Source organism: Diabrotica undecimpunctata, chromosome 8 (genome assembly GCF_040954645.1).
Source record: "Diabrotica undecimpunctata isolate CICGRU chromosome 8, icDiaUnde3, whole genome shotgun sequence".
NCBI classification, from domain to species: Eukaryota; Metazoa; Arthropoda; class Insecta; order Coleoptera; family Chrysomelidae; genus Diabrotica; species Diabrotica undecimpunctata.
In genome coordinates this window covers 105,263,284-105,289,810 of record NC_092810.1, presented here as the reverse complement: position 1 = coordinate 105,289,810, position 26,527 = coordinate 105,263,284, and the positions used below count along the sequence as shown (strand labels likewise).

Here is a 26,527-nt window from a genome sequence, read left to right as displayed (position 1 = left end):
AAGCAACACATTCATATTTAACCAATTCTCTTTGATCTTTCGTATTTCGGATCTTATTTGTCTTTGATCCTTTATATATGAAGAAACAAAATCAATACAAATAAATAAAGGCGTGAGACAGGGTGACACATTATCACCCAAACTTTTCAATCAGGCTCTAGAAGATATTTTTAAAAGATTAGAATGGGAAGAAAAATATATAAAAATTTGAACCTTAAACCATCTAAAGTACGCTGATGACATCGCATTGATAACGGATAAAAAAGAAGAATTATTTAAATTAATGAAAGAACTGGACGTAGAAGTTTGAAAGATAGGCCTTAATATCAATTACAGCGAGACCAAAATCATAACAAATACAGATGAAGACATCACAATGAGGATCGGACAAGATGAAATAGAACAAGTTCAGGATTTATATATCTAGGTCAAACTATAAAACTTAACAAAGGAAACCAAACAGCAGAGATAAAAAGACGAGTTATACTGGCATGGGCGGCATTTGGCAAAACTAAGCTATATTCTTAAAAACAAAAGATACCCACAGCATCTTAAGACCAAAGTATACAATCAATTCGTTCTCCCTGTTCTCACTTATCGTTCCCAAACGTGGGAAGCATAAGTGAGAACATTTACAAAAACAAACATGGACAAAATCATAAAAACTCAAAGAGCAATTTAAAGACAAATGTTGCACATAAGACTAATGGATAAAAAGAGAGACGAGTGGATAAGAGAGAAAACAAAAGTGAGGGATGTTAGACAAGAAGTTGCAAAATTGAAATGGAGATTTGCCGGACTCAAAATAAGACAAAAAGAAGACCGATGGAACAAAATTCTTATACGTTGGAGACCGTGGAAATATAAACGAAGCAGAGGAAGGCCCCAAATGAGATGGGCAGATGATATCAAGAAGCACATGGACTCTGAGTGGATGACTGTAGCGACAGACAGAGAAGAATGGAAAAGGATTGGGGAGGCCTATGTTCAAAGATGGACCGAAAAAGGCTAATTAGATTGATAGATAGATTTGTCTTTGAATATTGTTATACATTTTTTTTGTTTTTTGATTTTCTTCTGTCTTTCATTAGTTGCAGTATATTGTCATTCAACCAACTTTTTTTTCTCTTTCTTTTCTATTAGATGTTCTTTTCTGATCTTGTTAAAGGTTTCACATATATTTTGGAGTGATTCTTGTGTATTATATGTTTGCTCCAGATTATTAAACTTTTCTGAAAAAATCAGTGCGACTGTCTCTTTGGTTCCTTACCTTTTAGACTTCTCATATCGCATTTTTCTGTTACGATTCTGCTTTATAACCCTTTTAAATCTAAACCTAAATCTAACAACAATTGGAACATGATCTAATGATATTTCAGCACCGGGGTAGCTTTTAACTGATAGGCATCCATTACGGAATCTCTTGTTCACCTTAATGTAATAAATTTGATTGCGCTATTATGTTTTATGGTTGATCTTGCGGAAAGACCTAGGTATACAAGCGTCTTGGTGGTAGTTTGAAGAATGTATCTAGTATTGCAAATTACTCTTTCTCTACGAACAGTTTTAATCTATCTTTCCTTTAATTTCTCTTCCATATACTAAAATCACCAATGACTTCACCGCTTTTTTCTTTTATCGCATTTTCGCATTTAATTCGCCCATAGTAATAGTTATATCTTTCTAATTCATTTAAGTAAATTTATGAACAACTCACAACTGCTTACATTTGCTCTACTTCTTCTTCTGATTTATCGCTGGTGGGACATACACTTGTAAAACATTTAATTTGACTGGAGTACTATTCGGTTGAATTATTTTAAATCTTAGCCCCCTTTCAGACGAGGATACTGTATCCGAGATACGCGTATCCAAGACGCAGATATTACATAGACTCAAATGGAGCTTTTCACACGAGACACGCGAGAGATACAGTATGCAAGATACCGAATTCAGTATCTCGGACCTTCCTGTCGCCGACGACTGAATGCGTATCCCAGATACAGAAGAAACATTACGTTAAATGAACGCTTTCAGACACGAATACTTTTGCACCACATTCCATAGACGCGCGATTTTCTGTCGAATAATTGTGAATGAGCAACGAAAGAAAGACGGTCTTTTCTGAATATAGTCAAATAATGGATCGTACTGTATTTGATAGTGACAAATTTATTTGTTTGGTACAATCAAATCCCTGTCTATGGAATACAGCATCGCCACATTACTGCAATAGAAATAAAAAGCAGCAGTGCTGGGTAGAAATTTCTAAGCAAATGTGCGACAATTTTGAGGCCATGACTGCAGTACAGCAAAATGAATATGGTAAGAAATAAATATGTTTTTATTATAAATAGGATAGGTATTTTGTTTCATACGTATATAGTTTAGTTTTAAAAGTTTGCTAATTGAAATTTTGATTATTTAATGAATATAAAACTACATTATTGTGAAAGGAATACGGTCATTTTTTTTAGGGCGAGGTTAACAATTTAAAAATTGAAGATAAGTACATAGATTTATTTTAAATTTAAGTCATAGACTTTAACTTTAACTTAAAGTCATAGAAAGCCATTTTTTTTGACGAAATACTTTTACGCATAGTTGTGTCTTTTTTAATCAATTGAATTTCTAAAATTTTATGAAGTTCTTCAAACGACTTCACAGACATTCGAAAATAATTAAAAAACTTCGATGGATCTTGCAATAAATCTTGATACCGCAAATTATACGTTCCCTTGGTTTCTCTTAATTCTACAATAGGATGAACCCACAAATTACGTCGTCTTTTCAGTTTCTTTTTCTTTTTATTTAATATGTACCACAGCATAACATACTCTTCTACATCCATAATCCAAAAATATAACCGCACTGCACTGCTACTATTTTCATACTGACGAGCATGCCCGTGAATCCGATACAGTAGCCATCGAAAATTCTGTATCTCGCATACAGTATCCTCGTCTGAAAACCCTCTAATATAGGTTACACTGCCACATATTCATATACGCTAATATATACGGTTTATTATTTTAAATTTACTGTTTGAAAATAAAATAAACGCTTCATATTAATTATATTTAATTTTTAATGAAAATTTACTGGAAATATTTGTTTTTAAACTAAACATATCCGTTTAAATGTTTATTAAAAAAATTGGATCCGTAAAATATAACGACAAAACGAAACGAAAAAGTTAATATACATCAAAACATACGTTAAAACAATATAAATACACACGTCATGAAGCAAATTCCCAAAAACATGTTCATTAACGCTACAAGTGCATGACACAAAAAATTCAGTTTTATTGCCAACAGTAAAACACATGCATTGGGTGTACAGGGTGTAAAACTATCTACCTATGAAAAAAGTACTATTTTACATGAGAAGGCCTACATGAGCAGTAAGTCAGCTGGAAAAGTGAGCCTTAGTATCTATGAAGATAAAGTAGATACAATGAGTATTTGATATCGTCCAAGTTAAATTCTGTGTAAGTAGTGTCATACTTTATATATGTAGTGTACTGTTCTTTGTGCATACTTGTTTAAAATAAATAATATATAATAGACTAAATTGTAGTGGGGTTTGCATTTTAAATCTTCATATGAATTATCTTTATATGGTTCTGAAGCTATTGACTTGTAGAATTTTATGTTTTATTTTTATATTTTTCAGATGTTAATCACAAATGTACTTAGAAATATTTTATTTGACATTTTGAGTTCACGGCCGAAATTCATTTTCTAAAATTTGTGATACCATTTTAACGTGAGTTATACATGTAGCGCCATCTGCTTTAAATGCCAACAAATACTAATATTTTTTTACAAATATCTCTACCTTATAGCAATACACTTTTATAATTCGTTTTATAGAGGGCGGTTTATTATGCACCAGAAGGTATGAACGACTAACTATTTTTTATAAATAATTATTCAGTCAGTGCCGAAGAGACGCCTAGAAAAAGACAGAATTACTAATGAAATCTTACACTCTTTAAAATACATATTTTGCTGGAAAGCAAAAGGCTGTGAAATCTGGTTAAGAATACTATTTTTTCTCCATCGATCTGACACTTCCTGATGAGCGTTGGTAAATGCGAAACATATTGTAAAGTGCACGAAGGATAGACTTTTAGAGGAAAAAGTCAAGCATTCAATACAAGCTCTTGTATATTAATATGCGGCCCTCTATAAAACAAATAAAATTTTTTTATTTGCACAATTAAAATACATAATTTGGTTGTCATGATTGGACATAAAGGATTTTCTAGTAATATTAAAGAATAATCATGTAATCATTCTTTTCCTGATAGTGGTGTCCCAGTTAAAGATAATTTCATGTAATGAAATGAAATACGTTCCTAAAAAATATTGACAATACATACAAGACATAAAAAATTTTGTGTTTGACAAGGATTTTCAAATTAGAAGTGGAAATGCCGAATAAAATATTTGTAAGTACATTTATGGTTAATTGTAAAAAAAATTATTATATAAAACGTACTCCTCTGTAATCTATTCCTCCTCTGTAAATATTGTTTTCGATTTCTTATTTAAAAAAAATAAACTTCTCTCTCTCTCTTCGAGAGTTTGGTTTATAAAATTAGATAAGTTATAAGGAAGGTTAAATCCATTTATTCAGTAAACAAAAAAATTAAAGGGCTTTTTTAATTATTTTAATATAATGTAGTATATAAATGATTTTAAAATAAAACTTTTGTTATTTATAAAATATCTGTGTAAAACAGCTTTTCTTTTTTCATGGTAACATTGAATAATATCTTATATTATTTATATAACGACAGTTTTAAACATAACCAAAAGAAAATTCAAAGACGCTAATGCTATGGTAATATAAAGTTTATTAATGAATTTAATATACATATTTTGTAAGGAAAGAGATTAGGATATAAGGGATTTGAATCACAAAAGAACTTCTTAAAAAGATCATTAGATTAATAAAGTACAGAAACGTCCAACAGAAACTTTGGTAGATAGGATAAGCATGTATAGAGTGAAAAATGACTTTTAAACAAAAAAAATCCATATATAATAATGGGCTAAATTTTAATAACCTAGACAATAGTCTAGTATATAGAGGATTCTGTTATATTATAATGATATAAATACTAACGGTATAAATAAAAGAAACAAATATTTGGAAAGCAATTATAATAATATCGCTAGATAACTGGGGAATTCTAAACCAAAAACATCTTAAAAAACCTTTAAAATAGATAAACACAAAAACATCACCAAAAGTAGTAAGTAGTAGATTTTATCATGATAAAAAGTATACGAATCAACGAAGACTATGACAATTAAAAATAAAATTTGCTTAAATCTAAAAACCAGTACTATAGTAAGATATCATAGTAGGAGGCGAATAGAAACCTAAAATTTTTGAATAATTAATTAGATGATTTCTTAATCCCAACAAAAATTTCCTGTAGAGGTAGGCGAAATGTCCTCACTTCCAGAATTCATTTTTTTTACGTTCTATATGATTAAAAAATAAGGCTCAGGGCAATTTTAGTCAACCCGCATAGCTAGGGCTTTTACAAAATTTGTCTATTTTTATAGACCCGTAGGTTGAGTGTACTTATGCACTATGAATACAAAGAGGGTACAACCCTCTTCGCATTCGCGGATGACCTCACTGTACTGGTAGTGGCCCGGGATGAGTCAGATCTAAGATACCATGTTCGGAAAGCAGGCCGCGTCGTAAAGAAATGGAAGACGATTCACGGACTGAAACTTGCGGCAGAGAAAACCGACGCCATCATTCTGAAGGATTACAAGGAACAGGCAATGTGTTGAATTGCAATGTGCGGGAGCATGTCTAATTCCCAAGAAACAAGTAAAGTACCTAGGAGTAACATTGCACCAGAATGGAAAATTAGGAGACCACGTACGGGAGGGGGTACGGAAGCCTGCGAATAGTGCGGCCGCGTTGGTGATGCTTAACATTGGGGGACCCAAATCCGAAAGGAGGAGGGTCTTACACGGTGTTGTACAGTCAATCGTCCTCTACGCGGCACCAGTCTGGAGCGAGGCGGTAGAGATAACGGCCTATAGGAGGCTCATGACACAGGTGGACAGAACAAGTCTGTTGCGAGTGGTATGCGCATACAGAACTGTGTCAGCGGCAGCCTTGTGGACCATCACTTGTGTTCCGTTGCATGTTTTGGCAGTGGAAAGAAAAGGGCTCTATGAGAGAAGAGGCCCTAACCTGACTGTGGCCGAGGGAAAACAGGAAAGGGAAAGGTCAATTGAAAGATGGCAAGAAGAATGGAACAACACGGAGGATGTGGCACAGTGGACAAAAATGCTGATCCCGAACATAAGAGATTGGGTGGACTGTGGCCACAGGCAACTGGATTTATTTCCTGACGCAGGTGCTCACAGAACACGGGTGTTTTACCTCTCTAGGTTCGGAAAGGCTGACACAGATTAATGCCTATACTGTGGATACTCAGACACTGTGACACATACGATGTTAGATTGCAGCAGATGGAAAGTGGAAAGGAACAGAATGGAGAGAGAGACAGGTGTGAATTTTGTTATAGTAAGAGAAATGATTGAGAGAATGATTGAAATAACATCAGGTTGGACTAAAATACACAGCTTTATTCGTGAAGTGATCAAGAAAAAGGAAGAGGACGAAAGACAGCTGGACCAACGGCTAGGGTAAGAGTGAAAGGTGCTGGAATTGAAGCTAGAAAAGTGGGTCACACTGTATAAGTTAGATAGGCGTGAGTCAGACTGTGGGAAAGGACGAAATGCCCTTCTGGGAATGATGCCGTACTAGGAGCGATGAGGGTGTTCTACGCGCTACCTGGAACTAGACAGGGAGCCTCCTTGCTGATAAATGGAGTGTGGATGTGTATGAATGGAGAATGAATGAATAAAGGTAGTGCTTCGGAAGTGATGCCAACCTTACAGCGGCCATTCCGCTTCCGGATCGCTGGATGACAAAGGAGGGTCTGGTTTAGCAGGTAGGAGTTCGGCGTAGACTCGGCGACGAGAGGACATTTTAAAGTACCTCGGGAACTATCGCCAGGAGTACGAAGAACGAATCCTGCACTAAGGTCAGTCAGGCGGCGTCCTGGACACTGAGATGTATTTTGAAGATTCCAGACCCCCCCCCCCCATCCATACAGATGAAAAAAAGAAGGTTGAGTGTACTTGATATAAAAATGCATTTTTTTTTAAGTCTATAACTTTTTTTTTTTTGAGGATGCTACAAGTACAATTCTTTCTTTATTTTGCGCAGTTGATCAAAAATTATATCTCTGATTCTTTCAGAGTTTTTTCGTATGACGCTCCATCTTCAAAAATCTAAAAAACTGTTTTTTAGGGTTTTTTTTTGCGAATTTTCTTCGTTTTATAGGCTTCAAAATAGATCAAATCATAAGTTTTTTATGAGTTATATATACTGCAAATTAAATGAGGTCACATTCAAAAATAGGGCAGAACTCTTTTAAACACCCAAAAACATATTTTTAGGGGTTTTAGCGGGGTTAAACATATTTGTTGACATAGACACAACCTAAATCAATTTTTTTTATAGTTTTACTTTTTATGTAAATAAAAAAATAAAAAATTAGACTTAGCGCAATTTGTCTATTTTTATAGACCTGTAGGATAAGTGTACATAACCTATTTTTTTTTTTTTTCGAAAAAAGTCTATAACTTTTGTTCTAGGTGGCTACAGGTCCATTTTTTCTTTATTATGTGTATTTGTTTAAAAATTATATCTCTGATTTATTTTTAGATTTTTCCGTATATTTCATTTTAGACTTTAAAGATCAAATCAAGGATTTTTATAGACTTTATATATTTTAAATTAAATGAAGTCTTCAAGGATATTTAAAAATTTGGCGAAACTCCTTTCATCATCATCATCATTCTGCAAGCACGTATTCCTATATTTCTCATGTCTTCATCGATGTTATCAAGGAACCTTGTTCTGGGTCTTCCTCTTCTTCTCTGACTAATGGGTCTATCAAGAAGCGTTTTTCTAGCTTTGTCATTTTGTTCCATCCGCATTACATGCCCTATCCACCTCAGACGTCCTATTGAAATAAGTTTTACGAAATCAGTTTTCTGGTATATTCTATAAAGTTCGAAGTTGTATCGTCTTCTCCATACTCCATTGTCATTCACTGCACCATAAATTCGCCTTAGTATTTATCTTTCGAAACATCCTAACATGTTTTCATTATTTTTTGTTAGAGTCCAGGTCTCTGAACCATATGTTAGGACTGGGCGTTTTATTTTTTTGTAGAGTTTTATTTTTGTATTTCTCGATATAAATGTGGATTTAAGGAGTAAATTGAGCCCAAAATAGCATCTGTTGGCCGTGCAACACGATTTATCTCTGCGCTAGTATTACTTTCAGCGTTAAGGAAACTCCGTTCAACTTCTTTAAAAAACATGGTATTCACGGTTTTTAAGAGTTTTGTCGGTTGTAATAATATTTTTTGAGATCGACACAACCTGAATAATTTTTTCATATTTTTACTTTTTACGTTATTAAAACATATTCTAAAAGAAAATCTAAAAAAAAATCAAGAGATACTTTTCGATCTAATATTCAAAATAAAAAAAATGGACTTGCAGCCATCTACAAAAAAAGTTATGAGCTCTTCAAAAAAATACATTTTTAGGTTTTGCACATTTAACATACAGCTCTATGAAAAATAGGCAAGTTTTGTAAAAGCCTTAACTATGCGTGTGAATATTTTGAAATTAATAAATTGATAGCAACCTGCCGAAAAAAAAAACAAAAAAATTTTTCCGGTAGGGGGAGGGAGTGGCGGGCGAAAATTGCACTGTTTATTTTATAATTACATTAAACGTAAAAAATAGAAAAAATTTATTTATTTGATTTGTACCCATCTCAAATGATCTTAAATTCTCTTGAAAATGAATGGTAGGGTTTTTTGGAGGTTTAAATGTGTTTTGACCAATTTTGGAATGCTGTAAAGGCCTTATTTAATTTAAAATATATATACTCTACAATAAAAACTGGATTAAATCTATTTTAAAGTCTATAAAATGGAGAAAATCACCTCAAACATCTAAAAAGACAGTTTTTCGGATTTTTAAGAAGGCGCACCATGTGGAGAGATCTGAAGAAAATCAGAAATATAGGTTTTAATCAAATTTTTTTTGAAAAAAAAATGCATTTTTATGTTATGTACACTCAACTTACGGGTCTATAAAAGTAGACAAATTGCGCTAAGTCTTCTTTTTTTATTCATATACAAAGTAAAAAATGAGAAAATTGATTGAGGTTGTCTCCATGTCAAAAAATATGTTTAACCCCACCAAATTCCCTAAAAACCATAAAAACCATAATTTTTGGGCTACCTCAAAAAAAAAGTTATAGGTTTTTTCGAAAAAAAATGCATTTTTTAGTTATGTACACTCAACCTATGGGTCTATAAACAGAGACAAATTTTGTAAAAGGCCAAACTGTGTAAATCAATGTTTTAAAATTTTTAAATTGATTGCATCCAACCTTAAAAAAAAAATAAATAAAAAAATTGACCTTTTTGTGGGTAGGGCATGGAAGGTAGGGTATACTTAAAAAGGTTTTGATCATAGCTATATTAAAACCAGAATATGCAAATGACCTGCCTCTAAACTACCGACCGATTGTACTGCTGAGCTGTGCACAATATGTATAAACTGTTGTGACACTTAATCTACAACAGAATTAATAGAAAAATATTTAAAAGTGATACCCGTTGAACAAGTACGGTTTACAACTAACCGCAGTTGCATTCTTCAGATCCAATCCCAATAACACATATTAAAGATGATTTTCATTGAATTATCAACTGTATACGATACCGTCTGTAGACAAGGACTAATCTGCAAACTGGTGTATTCAAAAATACCTAAACACATCGATAGCATGCTCACAGATAGACCCTTTTAACCAACAATGGGAAAGTAAAGTGTTTGTAAAAATATAAAGCAGATAATTCTCGAATCAGCACACCTTCCACATGATGATCCCGAATAACCAACATCAAGGGAGTTGAAACAGCTAGTGAAATATTGCAGGAAAGAAGTACTGTAATTTATCATTGGCTGTAATGTAAATGAGCATCATGGAGCAGTAAAAACACCAATAAACGAGGTAAGTCATTACTGCAGTTTGTTTTGGAACATAATTTAGATATACTAAACCTGTGAAATAAGTCAACTTTCGTAACTTCACAACGGAAGCAGGTAATTTTAATAAGACTGGTCACAAACCACGTAGCTAGAAGTTTTAAAAAATGGCATGTATCAGATGAGGTGTCTTGTTCAGACCATCAACACATATATTTTGAAATGACTGGTACTAAACCCATCAAGGAAACTTGTCGTAACCCTCGTAAAACAAACTGGAAAGCATAGTAAGCAGACATGGAATATTGTTTAAATAAGATTAAAGGGACCATAAGGCATACATTGGACTAAGACATGACCGCAAAACAATTTTAAGAGGTTGTCATGTCAACGTTCCAATAACTGTTGTTAAGAGACAGTAAGAAATTCTAAACGGAAAGGTACCTGGTGAAATGACAATCTTTCAAATTAAAGAACAGTATCGTCTGCTTTTATTTATTCTATACCTATTTTTGTCTAAGTTTACCCATTGCAAGTAAAGCAAAGAAGTGATTTATTTTGTTAATAAGAGTGGTAAATGAACTGTCCTTTTGAATGTTTTGTAATGAAAGTTATTGTTTGTTGAGAAAATTTTAGTAAAACGTTTAATTAGTGAATCTTTGTTTTTTTTTGTTGATGCTATACTCTGGCTTATCTAAATAAATACTTTTTTTTTTAAGAGAATGACACTTTATGAGGTGTATTTAAGAGTTAGTAATTAAAAAATAAAAACATTCGCAATTTCTTAATATTAATTTGATGGCGGCACGTCACCAGTTGCGTGACAACGATGGCATGTCACCAGTTAAGGGTTAAACACATGTGAAATATTAACATCAGATGGAGTATGTAAGTAGAAGGCAACATTCTGGATACCATTAATAGGAAGCAGCTTATATAGTATGGACAACTCCAGAGATTGGAAGAGAGTAAATGGCTGAAGAGTGTGGCCTGCCTTTAGTAGGAAGAAACCAGGACGATCAAAGATGAGTTGAAATGTTGAGGTCCAAGAAGCAATGGCAGCTAGGGAATTGGATCAAAATAACCGTATGGATATAAATCACTGGTCCAAAGGAAACGAGAAACAGCTTGTGCTGTAAGAAAACCGCTGTATATGTATCTGTAGAATTAGTAAGTACAATTTTTTAATAAACAATGATTTTCGATTTAAAGTAAGGTATTCTATTAATTTTTATTCGAGTTATTTGTTATTTTAATATTATTATCAAAAGAAATATTTAGCAAATTAAATCGATATAACTTTTGTTACTTATTTTTGTACTAATGTAAAAAATACACTTTTCTTACCACCTAACTTAACACTAAACTCTTGGTAAATAGGGTGGGAATAGTCTTGCCGAAGAAACATGTATATGTTCAATATATTCATTTCTGGGAATCGCAGTTTTTGTGTGTACATATACATCTTTGTTCATAACGTCATCTAAGAATATGAATTAAATTATTAATTTTTGAATACAGAAATGTGTTAGTTGATTATTTTTACAACGATCAGTACTATGAAGCTGCTGATGAAAAACTACGATCGGTGAAAATGTTAACTAATTGCAACTAGAGCGAATATAGATACAGAAAGCACTGAAGCACAAATCGAAAACTATCTTCAACGGTCTAAAGCAAATTACCTTTTTAATTTTTTATCAGCCCGGTGGTGGTCAGCGCGACGAAGTTTAAATAAAATGTTATTAATATTAAAATAAAAAATGTGAAACTAATATTAAAATTATTATTTTATATATTAAACCTAGGACTATTGATTTTTTTATAATTTCATAATTTTAATGAAATCTGATTTCGTATTACATATATATAAATACGATTTAGTGTCTAACATATAGTCTTATTACCAACAATCTATGTACAAATTACACTGACAATAAGTGCTATCAAAAATTATAATTAAATAATAAGAAATATAGGGTATTCACGTATTAAATCGGTGAATGGTATTGGTAAATTAATAAATCCCTAATCAGAAAGAAAAAAACATTTTAGCAGTATTTAAAAAGTTTGAGTTGTCCTCTAAGTCATAGACTGATACATAAAGAAAACAAAAACCATGGTTATCAGTAAGAGGGGAAAAAGTCATTACAAAGATCCAGATAAAAAATGAAGATATTGAGCAAGCGGACAAAATGAAATACTTTGGAGTCTAGGTTATGGAAGATCTGAATCCAAAATCAGAAATTCGCTCAAGAACAGAGCAATCAAGAGCAGCCTTTTTCCAGATGAGGAAATTTCTGAGTAACCAAAGACTCAATCTGCAAATCCGATATCGGATGGTAAAATGTTATATCCATCAAATGATACCATGGACCGATCATATTACGAACGAAATAGTGTTGCACAGAATGGGATGAAACAAAGAACTTTTGACCACCATTAAAAGGCAAAAGACAGCATATTTGGGGCACATACTTAGAAATGACAAGTACGAGTTGTTGCAGCTGATTATAAAGGGCTAAATCAAAGGAAAAAGGGGTCCTGGTAGACGACAAATATCATGACTGAAAAACATTTGCGACTGGACCGCGCTAAACACACAGATGCCCTTGAGAAAAGCAGAAGATAGGGGCGATTTTGCGATGATTATAGACAACCTGCATTATTGGAGACGGCACTAGAAAAAGAAAAACAAGAATTTAGAGTGAGGACAAAAGACGGAAATTAAATATGTAGGATATATGTGTACTAGTACTTGTGAGAGAATAAGTATAAAAGTACATGTGAAAGTAAAAGGCAAGAGCTGCTATAGAGGGGATTATAATATATATCACCTGGCACTTCATTAGTGCTACCTACGGCTAAAAATAATTTTTTATTTTATATAAAATAATGTTTTGGATAATTTTTTGAAGTTTTATATAAAGTTGTATAAGGTATTCTGAGGTCATTTATCAACGAAATATTCGTGTTCAGCGACCTCTAAAACCACCGAGTATTAAGTGTCGACTAATTTAAAATGAAATTAACAAGAGACTCAAGGAGACGAAGTCTATCCTGGGAACCAGACAGCTTGACGGCCATCATTGTTATCATATTCGTGTTCAGCGACCTCCAAAGCCCCGAGTAATGACTGTCGACTGATGTAAAGTGAAATTAACATAAAACTCCAGGAGATAAGGTTAACTTTGGGTAACAGGTAGCTTGAGGATCATCTTAGTTATCATATTCGTGTTTAGCTACCCCGAAAACCCCGAATAACAAAATGAACTTTTCCTGACGCATATTTTCCGATTCGCAAATTTTTTATTTTCATTTTATCATCATCATAAATTTTATTCATAAATAAAATAAAATAAATTTCATAGCAATTCATCTTGCTGCAGAAAATTGCTGCGGTAGGTTTAGTGCGGAATTTTTCGTAAAAATAGAATTTTCATTTAAAAAAAAAATTTATTTTGTAAAATTTATTGATTGTATTTTTAAAAATATTGCATGAGTGATACTGCTGAACTAAAAGTATTAATTATGATCTAATCATTTAACGTTTGTATGTAAATATCCGCAATTTTCTTCTTTAGATAGCATAACAGTTCGTTAGTTTGCACAATAAGGAACCTTAAAAAAAACAGACATAACGCAGGTCGTGAAAACGACAAATTTGATCTTGGAAAAGTAACCGAAAATTAGGAAAATTCGATTTTCACAAAAACGCACACTCATACATCATATGAAATTTTCAGTACACAAAAAGGCATAAGGGATGAAATCGTGATCGAACTTCGTATTGAAATCTAACGGTCTACTAAGGCAATCGTACGTTAGGAGGTATAATGGAGGTTTTTTTCGATAATATCCAGACATAGTAAATAATCTTTTTGGTATATTGTTTTTTTTACCTATTTACTCACCAGATTTAATAATTTAGAATGTTTTAACACTTAAGATGTGAAACGTGTAAATTTAAATGGCTTAAATCGGTTTGTGTAGTTTCTTTTATTAAAAAATAATAGCTCCACAAAAATTGAATAAAAGTGCCAAAGATAAAAAAAAATATTGAATGTCGTAATGTGGGCCAGCACTGTAAAAACTGGGCTACGATGTATTCATAGTGCAAGTAGTTTAAATAACCGGTACACGATTCTACACTGGTCTTGTATTACTTGCTTTGTTACAAAGTCCGAAACACCGATGGAAACATCTTAGATAGATCACTTCTTCTTCTTCTAGGCGATTAGGCTGGCTGGATTATGCCTGGGTATTCTTCTTCGTTTCTTCTTTATTACTGTACTAATATTAGGTATGTCGCACCAGCTTCTTGTCTCTAACAAAATGATTGTCATTTGCGACGTGGTTCTCTCCCTCCTTCAATTTTGACCATTGATCTGGTTTTGAAAAGATTATATTAGTCGTATCTTAAAATATAGCCTAGATATGAGAAATTTGGCTGTTAACGATGTTTAGAAGCTCTGTTTGGGTATTAGCTCTTCTTAAGACCTCTTTATTTATAATATAAATATTTCATAGTCAACCCATGGAATTCTAAGCTACCTTCTGAAACACCACATTTTAAACCAGGTAGACCAGGTCTCGCTACCCTACAATATTATTGGTCATATGTATCATTTTAGGATGCAAATACGGAGACCCAATGAGTTTCACGCTGACAAAGGCAGTTATTGAATTTGGTAAAAGTATTTCTAGCTATTGCTACTCATACCTTCACTTCTTTGTCGTAGTTCCTCTTATTATTTAAGGTAGCTGAAATTTCTTAAATATATATATGTTGGTTATTTCTTTTTTTATTAACTGTGCTTGCATATGGGATTATCTAATAATTATGAATAATTTCGTTTTTGTGTTGTTGATGTTGAGAACATATTCCTCTCCCACTATATTAATATTATTTACTATTTCTTGAATTCTTCTATGATGTTTTCTATACTAGCTGTCTATCATCAGCATATCGCAAGTTATTTATAAGAATTCCACTTATTTTGACCCTTTTTTATTCTACTCTGCAAGGTGAAAGATCTTATCTACATAAACAGCAAAAGGGAAAGAATACTGCCCTGATAATAAAGCCCTGCCTCACACCCTTACCTATTTCTATTCAGATAAGTACTAAGTTTTAATGGTTTATAAAATAAAATTTTAATTTAGTCAAATATGATGAGTGACAAAAAACTTAAAAAAAAGAAATATTAACTCAATAATTCGTTAAAAAAAATATTGATCTTTATAAATTTATAGGTAAAAGGGATAAAAAAAAGATAGTAAACTAAATATCAACAATTAGAAAATATGCTAAAAGAGGGAAAAAATAAACAATAAAAGTTCTGCAAAATGGCAAATAAACCAATTATTCAGATTGGGTTTAAGATGAGTACAGTAACATGACAAAATCAAATTAAGCTCAATTTATGTTTCTAGTTTTCTGTTTGTTTCACAGTGTCAAAAATGTATCAAAAATTAAAAAATTGTTTAAATCATGCATAAATTTTTAAGCCTATGTAGAAGTTGTTACTTAGGAATTTCAAAAGTATACACATTCAGACAAAAAACAAGACCATAAACTACATACGGTTGGGAATCAGAAGAACACAGTTAACAGTATTTCAAATAGCAATAAAAAGGACACCAAAACGTATACAATGCGGTCCATATTTATGGAATAGAATAATTAAGGGCTTTACTATTACTATACTAAGTATTTAGAAATATAATATAAAAAGTCGTCTTTTATTTCTAGAAATATAATTTCTGAATTAAATTATTTACATTCGTTTTTATTCCCTTTTAGCCTAAAGTTCATGTTACATCTTGCTTTAAAAAGTTTTTAATTCTCTATTTAGTCATATAACATTTATATTTTCATTTTTGTACATTTATACGCAAGAATGACACACTTTTATGTTTAAAGTTATTTAACAGCTATTAGTGTATTCTATTATTATTAATACTTCATGTTTGTGAAATAAAAAGATTAAACCAAAGAATAACTTTAGATTCTTTTAGTAATGAGGAAGTAGAATTTCTTTTTATAAAAATGGAATAGTTTTATAGATTCCATATATTTAGACATTTTAATAATGCTTTGTTGTAGAAATAAACCATGCATACGTGGTATGATTTAATAATAAACATCTAGCATGTTTGTATTTTCTTCGGACGGAAAAGTAACATTCTTACAAAATTCAGTTAGTACAGGACTTGTAATGGAGAGGATAAATTGATTACCAAACTTTCCACATTTTAGAGAGACGTAATTGAACACCTAATTGCTTCAAAATCTTTATTAAGGACCACTGAAGCATTAAAACACTTAAGACGTATTTTTCCTTTGATTTATTTATAGTGAACTTAAGGGTTGATTCTACATTGATAATTATCGCAATTCTGATAATACTAAACAGAGTTATACAAATATCATTAGCTTTACAGTGCTAGGAGGCAGTAACAGAGATACAGAGTATTGAGAGAAACAAAACTGGTATACGTTTTAACACAACACACCCCAGCCCGGCTTTACTTGCCGAGAGGCAAATTCGCACTCTCCTTAAGTTAAGTTATATAACGCGGGGTGGAGAGAAATTATAAGGGAAAAGATCGCACATACATTAACACGAGAGCTGAAGAGCTGAGCCTACAAGTTGGTAAAATAACTATATATTGATTACAATATTATAAATAGGTTGTTTTAACAACAACTTGTATCTAAATAATTCACACCGATAGCTAGAATTCTGTAACCAATTAATGAATGAACGTCCAGTTTGGCAGAAAATACTCGGACGAAGCAGCGTTACTATCGTTTAACACTTGTAAGTGAGCTCTTCTCTAATGCTGTACAAAAAAGTCACTATATTACCAGCAGTAGGTATTGGATCGGATCACCCTTGTGACAAAAATTAAACTTAAATTAAAATGAACTTGCGAGAAAAACCCATGTATTTATCTTTGACAATATAAGCATACAGGATAACATTAAAATATGCAATTTCTTCTTTAAAAAATCACAAAGACGTTGGACTAGATGGTATAATGCTTATTTAAATTGTTTGGCATCATAATATAATATAAAAAATACCAACAGATTAGATAAAATCAACCTTCGTTGCAACACCAAAGAAACAGTCGTTGCCAAGACTATCACCTTATTAGCTTAAGGAGCCACAAACTTAAAGTGTTCCTCAAGCGAATTTACAACAAATATAAAGAAAGGATAGGATATAGTCCGGTCGTCAGAGACTAAAATGCCACTTAACCTCTCAAAATCTGTACACCGTAAAAAAATGTTTTACACATGAAATGTAGCTGAGATAATTTTAAATAAAAATTTTTGTTAGCAGTTTTTACCGTTCTCTCAGAAACAATGTTTTCAGCAGCCGGTAATTTTGAATGTCAATTACGCGCGTGAAATCCATTAAAAAAAAAATTATGTCAACTAGACGGTAAAAATTCGATACCTTTTAATGAAAATTTTTCTATCGACAAAAATTAAAATATGTTGTAAAGGTAAAACGTGTAGGTAACAAAACTATTTAAATAAAGAAACGTTGCCCGGTTTTTACTATTTGTTAAGATTCTCATAAAATCAACAAAATTTATCATTACCATTGACTTGAAGCTATGGAATTTCCATTGTTACAGCCTAATCTTTAAAGCATGAACATAAAACACATATAACACAAAATTTCAATTTTGGGTTTTGGCGACAAATATGAGGCCCTTGAAATAAGCCCAAAAAACGCTGAATTTAAACTTTTATATTACAAATGAAAGTATAGGAAAATGCTTCAACAAAGATGGAATTGAATGAAATTTGTATCTGAAGTTTTGTAGTTTTGAAACGCATACTTGTGTAAACAAAACCAAGTTTTAAACATTTTATTTAAAGTATAAGGCAACTGCGAGCATTGTAACCCGCCGGCAATACTCTAGTGGAGAGCATTGTTACATGTTTTCGAAGATCTCCCTTGAAATTCCAAGACTTACCTGCATTAACCTTTAACTACGGGCTACGGTGTACACAGTACACCATGCGTGTTAAGTTGGTTGCCGTTTCTTAAAACTATTTTCTGCGTTTACGGCGCTCGACGTAATCTATCAGTATAGTATCAACCATTGTCTGTTACAGTCGATACGTGATTTTTGATCGAATAGTTGAGTTGTGATAAAATATATCAAAGTGAGTTCCCGAACGGTGCCTTCAGTACACCACGCACATAGTTATGTAAGTAAATTTAACGAATGTTAAACTTTAAATTACCTGAAAACGAGTTATTTTCTGTGTAGTCAATGTTACATTGTACTTTTTATACAAAAATGTGAAATGGCAACTTAGGAGAAATATGTTTTATAGAGATCGAGTGCGTGTTAGAAACCCTAAAAGTCTCACACAAGATGAGCTCAGAGCTATGACTGAAGCATTGTTCGAAAAAGAACCTGAGGAAGAAGTTAGGGGAGAAGAGGATGCTAGTTCTTCAGAAGAAGAGGAAGAAATTACGGAAGACAACGATTATAACACTGAGTCGGAGATAGAACTAAATGATAAAGAGTCTTCTTATTCAAATAACGAGAGCGATGGTGAGAGTTTAGAATTAGATGAGTATTTTGTGGTGAGCAAATGTAGCAAAACTTCCAGCAAAAATATTGTAAAAATACTTCCTGGGCCAAAGCCGAGTGCTAGAGATATTACCAATGAGAGAAGTGCTTTCGAAAAAATTTTTAGTGACGACATTATTGAAAATATAGTTGATACAAACTTGAAAATTGCAAATATGCGAATAAAGTATAACCGGCCGAGACGGGCTAAAGACACAACAAAAACAGAAATTATGGCATTTATCGGACTACTTCTTCTTGCAGGAACTAAAAAGCAAAACCATACACATTTTCTTGAATTGTGGACTAAAGACGGAACCGGCTCAGAAATATTTACAGCGTGTATGAGTGCTGATCGATTTTTATTTTTGCTTGCTGCTCTAAGATTTGATGACAAAAATAGTAAAGGGATACGCAAGGAAACTGATAAGCTTGCTGCTATTCAAGTTACACTGGATCGTTTTGTGGAGAACTGCAACAATAACTACTGTTGAGGAGAAGAAGTAACAATTGACGAAATGTTAATACCTTTCAGAGGTAGATGCAGTTTTATTCAATATATTCCGTCCAAGCCTGCAAAGTATGAGTTAAAAGTATTTGTATTGTGTGATGCCCAGACATTTTATGTTAAAAATTTAGAGGTGTATTGTGGTAATCAGCCACAAGGACCTTGCAACAAATCAAATAAACCTGCTGATATTGTACATCGTTTACTTCAAGACTGGAAAGGGAAATACCGGACCTTGACATGTGATAATTGGTATACAAGTTACTTATTGGCCAATGATCTTTTGGAAAGTAACACTGGTTGGCACACTAAAGAAAAATAAAACGGGAGCTGCCGTTGGAGTTACTACCACATAAAGAAAGAGAAGTTGGATCGTCCCTTTTCGGATTTCAAAAAGAGGTAACTATAGTGTGACATGTCCCTGCAAAAAATAAAGGTGTTCCTTTGATATCAACCATGCATAATGATTCTGCACTAGATCCGGAGAAAAAAAAAGCCAAATATAATTTTAGATTATAATTCTCACAAAGGAGGTGTCGACATAGTAGATCAAATCTGCGGTACATATTCGGTATCAAGGAGAACGCAAAGGTGGCCGATGTTTACACTTTTTCAGCTCCTAAACATCGCAGGAATTAACAGCCAAATCCTGTATAATGCTGCAAATATAAACAATCCTCAAAAATATAGAAGGATATTTTTAAAGGAATTATCCGTATCTTTGTTGAGATCACACCTTTCAGAACGAGCTGAAATACAGAGTTTGCCCTTAGATCTAAAACTATTCCTGAAGAAATATAAAACTACTGTAGTGGAACAATAAGAAGAAAAACCACCAGCAAAAATACGAGGAAGGTGCTATTGCTGCGGAAGACGTAAAAATAGAGTGACAACCGTTTCGTGTCAGACATGCAGGAGAATAGTTTGCAAAGAACATTCCACCATTATTTGTCCTGAGTGTATTAACTCAAATAAACAGGAAGAAGACGAAAATGAATAAAGACTCGTATGTGTTTATTTTTCTACCTAGTTAAAAATTTAAAAATTTTCGCATATTTTTTTAGGTTGTTTTAGGTGTTTCAATATGTAATAAATTACTGTTTTGGTTTTTTCTCACTGGTTTACCATTTTGAATTATTTTTTAGTTTTATTTTTTATTATATAATAACTAGTTATTGATTAAACACAAGTTGTGCAATTTAATATAGTTCTAATTATTAAAGAAATTTTGTTTCTGTAGCTATTTGTAACTGGTGTATAGAGTACACCGCGCCCGTATTTGAGATTCATGGTTAAGCGACTATATTTAGTGAATAGTAAAAATATGTATCTTTAATTTTCTGTTTTAAACGTCCGATAATATGGTGTAATCAACAGTTATATATTATGTTTTCGTAAAAAATAAGAAAATCGTTATATTTGGTCTTATATTTTAAATAATACATTTAAAACTGCTTCCTTTTGATTACAAATGTAGCTGTTTAAAACTACAGAACTTTAGCTATAAACTCCAAAAAATGTTGTCTTTGTGGAATCATTTCCTGTGACGAAAGATCGTTTGTAATTTCAAAGTTTAAATTCAGCGTTTTTTAGGTATATTTTAAATGTTTCATATTTATTCCAAAACTTAAATTCGAAATTTCATGTTATAAATTTTGAACATTAAGCTCTAATAATGGAAATTATATAGCGACCTGTTAATGGAAGTAATACATTTTATTTATATCATGAGAATTGTACAAACAGCTTTATAGAAATCGTCGACTTCATGTCTCTCAAAATGCAAAAGTTAAAAACAAAAACTGTACTTTTTACCTTAACCTTTTTACCTTTTTAGCATTCGTGATACTAGATTATTAAATTTTTAGATATTCTAGTGGTAAAAGATACTCTTTAAGTTGGTAGAATACACCGCTTTCTAAAAAAAATCGATTTGAAAATTCTTTATTTTTTCGTCATGAAAGTTAAATTAATATTTTTTGTACTAGTTGGCTTTGTACTGTCAACTAAATTATAACCTATGTTTTCATTATCAAATTGTTGTCAGTTCAAAAAGTTTACATTTTAATTTTTTACTGTGTGGCATTTAAATACAACAATTTCAATTTAACAAAAATGGTTTTTACTAAATACGCCGATATACTTTTAGTTTATGGTGAAAAACGATGTAACTTTTAAGCAGCATAACGTAAATATGCTGAAAAAAGTCCCAATCGTGAGCATCCCACTCCTTCAACATTTACAGCTCGTCATCAACGATTAAGAAAAACGGTTCAGTGGTGCGAAAAAATACATTACACAAATACAGGACGACAGAATGATGTAACAGCAGCACATGAAGATGTTATTTTAATGAAAGTTAAAAAAAATCCAGAAATTAGCGTTCAAAGATTATCTGTTATGTATTCCATAATTTCAAAATCTTCCGTAGGAAAGATGTATCTTACACAACGAAAATTTTACAAAGAAAGAGTTTTCCTACTCGTCAAGAATTCGCTAGATGGTTACAAAATCAGAAAAATTAAAATGAAGAGTTTTTCAGAAACATTTTGTTTAGCAAAGAAGCTATATTCACAAAAAATTTAATTTTTAATGTACGTAATGCACATTATTATTCGTACGATAGTGACAGTGACACTCCCCACGTTGTTCAAGAAATTAAGCATCAGCATAGGATTAACATAAACATAGGATAGGATAGTAGTTGACGATTATCTACTTACACCTGTGGAATTGCCTGCTCTTGGCCAGCAAGGTCGCCAGATTTGAATCCTTGCGAATATCGTGTTTGGGGATACATAAAAGCTTTTTTTTATTCCGTGCCGATACAAAAATCGTGCACAACTCTGGATGAGGATAAAAGCTGCTTGCAACGAATTTAGAAATAACTTTAGAATTTTTACAAGAATTCGGCATTCTGTGAGCAAAAGGTCAAATTTATGTATAGAGACTAATTTTTATCACATCAATCATTTTTTGTAACTACCTATCCTTGATACTTGTTCTTTTGTGTTAGTTTTGTTCCATCGTAATAAATCCTTTGTTTTTAAAAATCTTTTTGAGTAAAATTTTGTTTCAATTTAATTTTTTAGTTCTTTCCCAAACGTTTTTACAAATTGTGTGATGCGTTTATTAAACAAAAGATAATTTATAAAATTAATTAAGGTACCTATTTATTTAACTTTCATGACGAAAAAACGAAAAATGTTCAAATCTATTTTTCTAGAAAACGGTGTATCCTACAGACTTAAAGTGAGAGTATCGTTTAGTACGAAAATACCTGAAAATTTAATAATTTAGTATCACCAATGAGTAAAAGTTAAAGACAAAAAAGTTAGACACTAAAATAACCGTTGACCAACCCAAAACGGACGCCTATGAACGGTACTAGAAATTCACAATTGATGGAATCGATTCAACTCTAGACGATAAATAATCACGCCAGTTTTCGTTTTTCTAAAAAGAGGCGTTTTGGAGGTATTCAAAAAAAAACTAATTACAATGCGCCATCTTCAAAGAGTTCTAGCTCACTTTCAAAGCATTTTTGGACTAGGTGAATTGGGTTAAAGTATCTTAGAATTATCTGCGAAATCTCCGTTCTTCGTTTGTTAGGAGAGTTTGTAGACACCTTGTATAAGTACGTTAGGTTTAGAAGTGCAAGCGTAAGATAATATTAGCAATAGCTTAAACTGCGTGAATGTCTACACGCTAGATAGTGCATGTAAACCAAATAAATACACCAGAGACTATTGACGAGTTAAGACAAATGATAATCGAAAACATTGGTTCGGACGTCATGAGACATGTTCTTCAGAAATGTAATAACCGCATTACTTATTGTCAAAAGATGGGGTTCTGTCATTTACTTACCCAAATAATTTTAATATATATTCACCGTAATGTTATTATTCTACAACCAATATTTATCGATAAAACTTGCTTTATTTAGCGAGATTGTCAACAATTATATGTCTTAATTACCAGCCCCGAAGCTTTTATTTCCTCACTGCTATAAAAAGCTAAACTACTACTCTCGCTTAAATTTTTAATGCCTCTAAATGTGAAATTTTACTAATAGAAGTACTAGAATAGCTGCTTAATGGCTTTAAACAATCAAATTATTATTTCTTGAGTAGAAAAGTACAAAAAATTTAAAAATCGTACATCGGCCAATCGCTAAATAAGCATTTAAAAATTTTGTAAAACGGTGTGTTACATGTAGTTTTAAAAAAGTTCAAGGTGTATTGGTTATCTTAATAACTGGAGGTAAATAATTTTATTCAGAACGAGTTATCCAAGAAGGAAAAGTCGAACTCTTTAGTGATTTTAGCGATAAATTTCATTAAATATGAATCGAATGTATAAGGGCAATAGAAAGTTACTGCCCAAAACAGGCTGCTGTATTTTTTATAATTTATTGATATATTATAAATAAGAAAAATATATTAAAATTTGCAATAAAATTGGTATACTTTTTAAATATTTTTTTCTTATTAGTGTTTCAGTTTTAGATCCCTTTAGGTGTTAATGGTCAAAATTTAATTTCGGTTGATTTATTCAAGAAAATCATATATGGCAAATTAAAGTATTTGATATAGTTTAGTTACTAAAAACGATTTATATTTATTTAATTTTACCTTGATGTCGAAAAAGGGTTTATGCTTATTTTTCTCACTGCTAAAACGCTTTTGGTAATAATTTATGCAGTTATGGATTAAGATATAAAATTTTGCCTGCTTAGATACCATGTATATTGCATTTTATTCAATGAGTTATGTTTAGTATCAATAAGTAGCAATGTTATAATCTAAATGAATTACTATTTCATGTGAGAAATATCAGAGAAAGTCCTGTTTAAACCAGTAAATAACGAAGATTATTTATAATTTTAACCATTTTTTAAAGAAGATTAAAAGAAATCTATAAAGAAGACAGAAAGAATAATATGTTCGTTACATCACCAATCACTCAATAAATCTCAGGTCCAATATATAGATGGCGTCACTAATATCAAATCGATGTTATTGGAGAAAGTAACAACCTTCATAGTTTCTAAAATTTATGTTTTTATGAATTTATGTTTGTTGTCAAAAATTATGTTTCTGTGATTGGAAGCCTAGCTGAAGCATTTAAAAATTATTAAAATTCATATCAAAACAGAAAAAAAGTGGTACAGTAGGCGGTATATGTAGTAGTGTTCTTCTATTAGAAACTTCCGTCCATTGGCCTGAAATAAGTCAATGTCAACTATTTTTATTGGTTTAGTAGGAGTTGGTGTAACCATAAATTTTGGCTTGAGAGGAAGTCTATCATATTTATTTTCTGGGCATATATCGCAGAAGTTTATGACATCTTCACTGTCTTTCTTCATATTAGGTTAGTAATATCGTTTTTTATTTGGTTTTCTGTTTCAGTTATTCCTCTATGGTTAGTTTTTCCTACATGATAGTTCCTTATAAGTTCCTTTTGTTTTTTTTTTTCGGAGTTAACATCTTTCAATAAAAGATTACATTTTACCAGGTCATATGCGTTGTTTTTAAACGTTTTCGCAAATTTCTGCAAAGGCTTCTTCTTCCTCTTTAAATAAAATTACATACTTGTTTTTCGGGTTGAGGTGCTCCTTGAAAAATATTATAGTATCGACTTGTAACTTGTTTTTCGATAGCTGAATATGATAACGCTTTTTATTAGAAAAAGTTTCGGCAATTGCTAAGGTCGTGCTGTAGTGGACTGTTTTGATAATATTTTGGTTAGGTATTGTAAAAGTTAAGTGGCTTTTCTGAAATAGATATGCCAAGAACTTGATTTTCTGCTGATGTATGTCTTGTTTCATTTCCGTCTTCGTCTATGTTTTGATCTTCTATTTCAATCATATCGTCTGAAATATTTTTTGGGATTAATTGATTTGCTTTTTCCATTAAAATCTCGTTGACTATTCGATCTTCATCTGGATTATTATAATATGTTGACCATCCATCATCTTCCATGTTGCCTAAATCAACAAAAATTTCCTTAATTTTGAATCGATGTCCTTAATTTCTTTTGTGTGTATTTCAATTAGAGATAATGCATCTGTGTTGGTGTTGACTTTGCATTTTTTGTAAATTACCTCGTATTCAAATTCTTCTAATTTTAGGCTCCAACGTACTAATTTTAAGTTTGGTTCCTTTAAGGAAAATAGATACTGCAAGGGGCGGTGATCTGAAAGTATTTTAAATTTCCTTCTAAATAAGTAGGGTCGGAAATACTTAGTTGCCCACACTATTGCTAACATTTCCTTTTCTATTGTTGAGTAGTTGGTTTCTGTTTCATTCAATGTTCTAAAAGCCAAATCAATCGGTTTATCACTGCCAACTGGTCCTTAGGAAAGTACTGCTCCAATAGCGTAATTGCTGGCATCTGTTCAGAGATTAAATGGTTTGGAAAAATCCGGGTATTGCAATATCGGCAAGTTCATTAATAATTTTTTGCATGTGTTAAAGCATTCTACAAATTTGGGTGTATGTTTGATTTTAGCATCTTTTTTAAAGCATTTTGTTAGAGGTTTTGTGATTTTTGCAAAATCTCGAATAAACTTCCTGTATGACTTTGTAAAAATTACAGTGATTTAAATAACGCTACGCTTGTAATTTTGAAAATTCCTTTCTGATAAGAAAAATATTGTTCAACCAAGCATGGTTAATAGTAGGAGATGGTATATTGATTTTAAATGCATTAGTATATACATATTATCATCATTCTGGCTTTATAACCCTTCGTGGGTCCTAGCCTCCTTAAGAATTTTTTTCCAGTCGTCCCTATCCATCGCCTTTCTCCGCCAAGCACGTATTCCCATATTTCTCATGTCTTCATCGATGTTATCAAGGAACCTTGTTCTGGGTCTTCCTCTTCTTCTCTGACCACTGGGTCTATCAAGGAGCGTTTTTCTAGCTGGGTCATTGTGTTCCATCCTCATTACATGCCCTATCCACCTCAGACGTCCTATCTCAATATGTTTTACGATATCTGGTTCCTGGTATATTCTACAAAGTTCAAAGTCGTATCGTCTTCTTCACACTCCACTTCACTGCTTCATAGATTCGCATTTTTTTTTTAAATATCCTAGCAAGTTTTCATTACTTTTGTTAGAGTTCCATGTCTCCAAGTCTCTGACCCATATGTTAAAACTGAGCGTATTATTGTTTTGTACAGTTTTATTTTTGTATATCTCTATATAATAGTGGATTTAAGGAGAAGATTAAGCCCAAAATATCATCTGTTGCCAGTGCAAATT

General features: G+C 32.0%; 1 protein-coding gene across 1 annotated transcript in view; it reads right to left on the bottom strand.

Moving 5' to 3' along the window:
• The window catches only part of LOC140447813 (sodium/potassium/calcium exchanger Nckx30C-like), a 380,564-nt gene that overhangs the window by 45,070 nt on the left and 308,967 nt on the right, over positions 1-26,527 (bottom strand). The window lies entirely within an intron of this gene.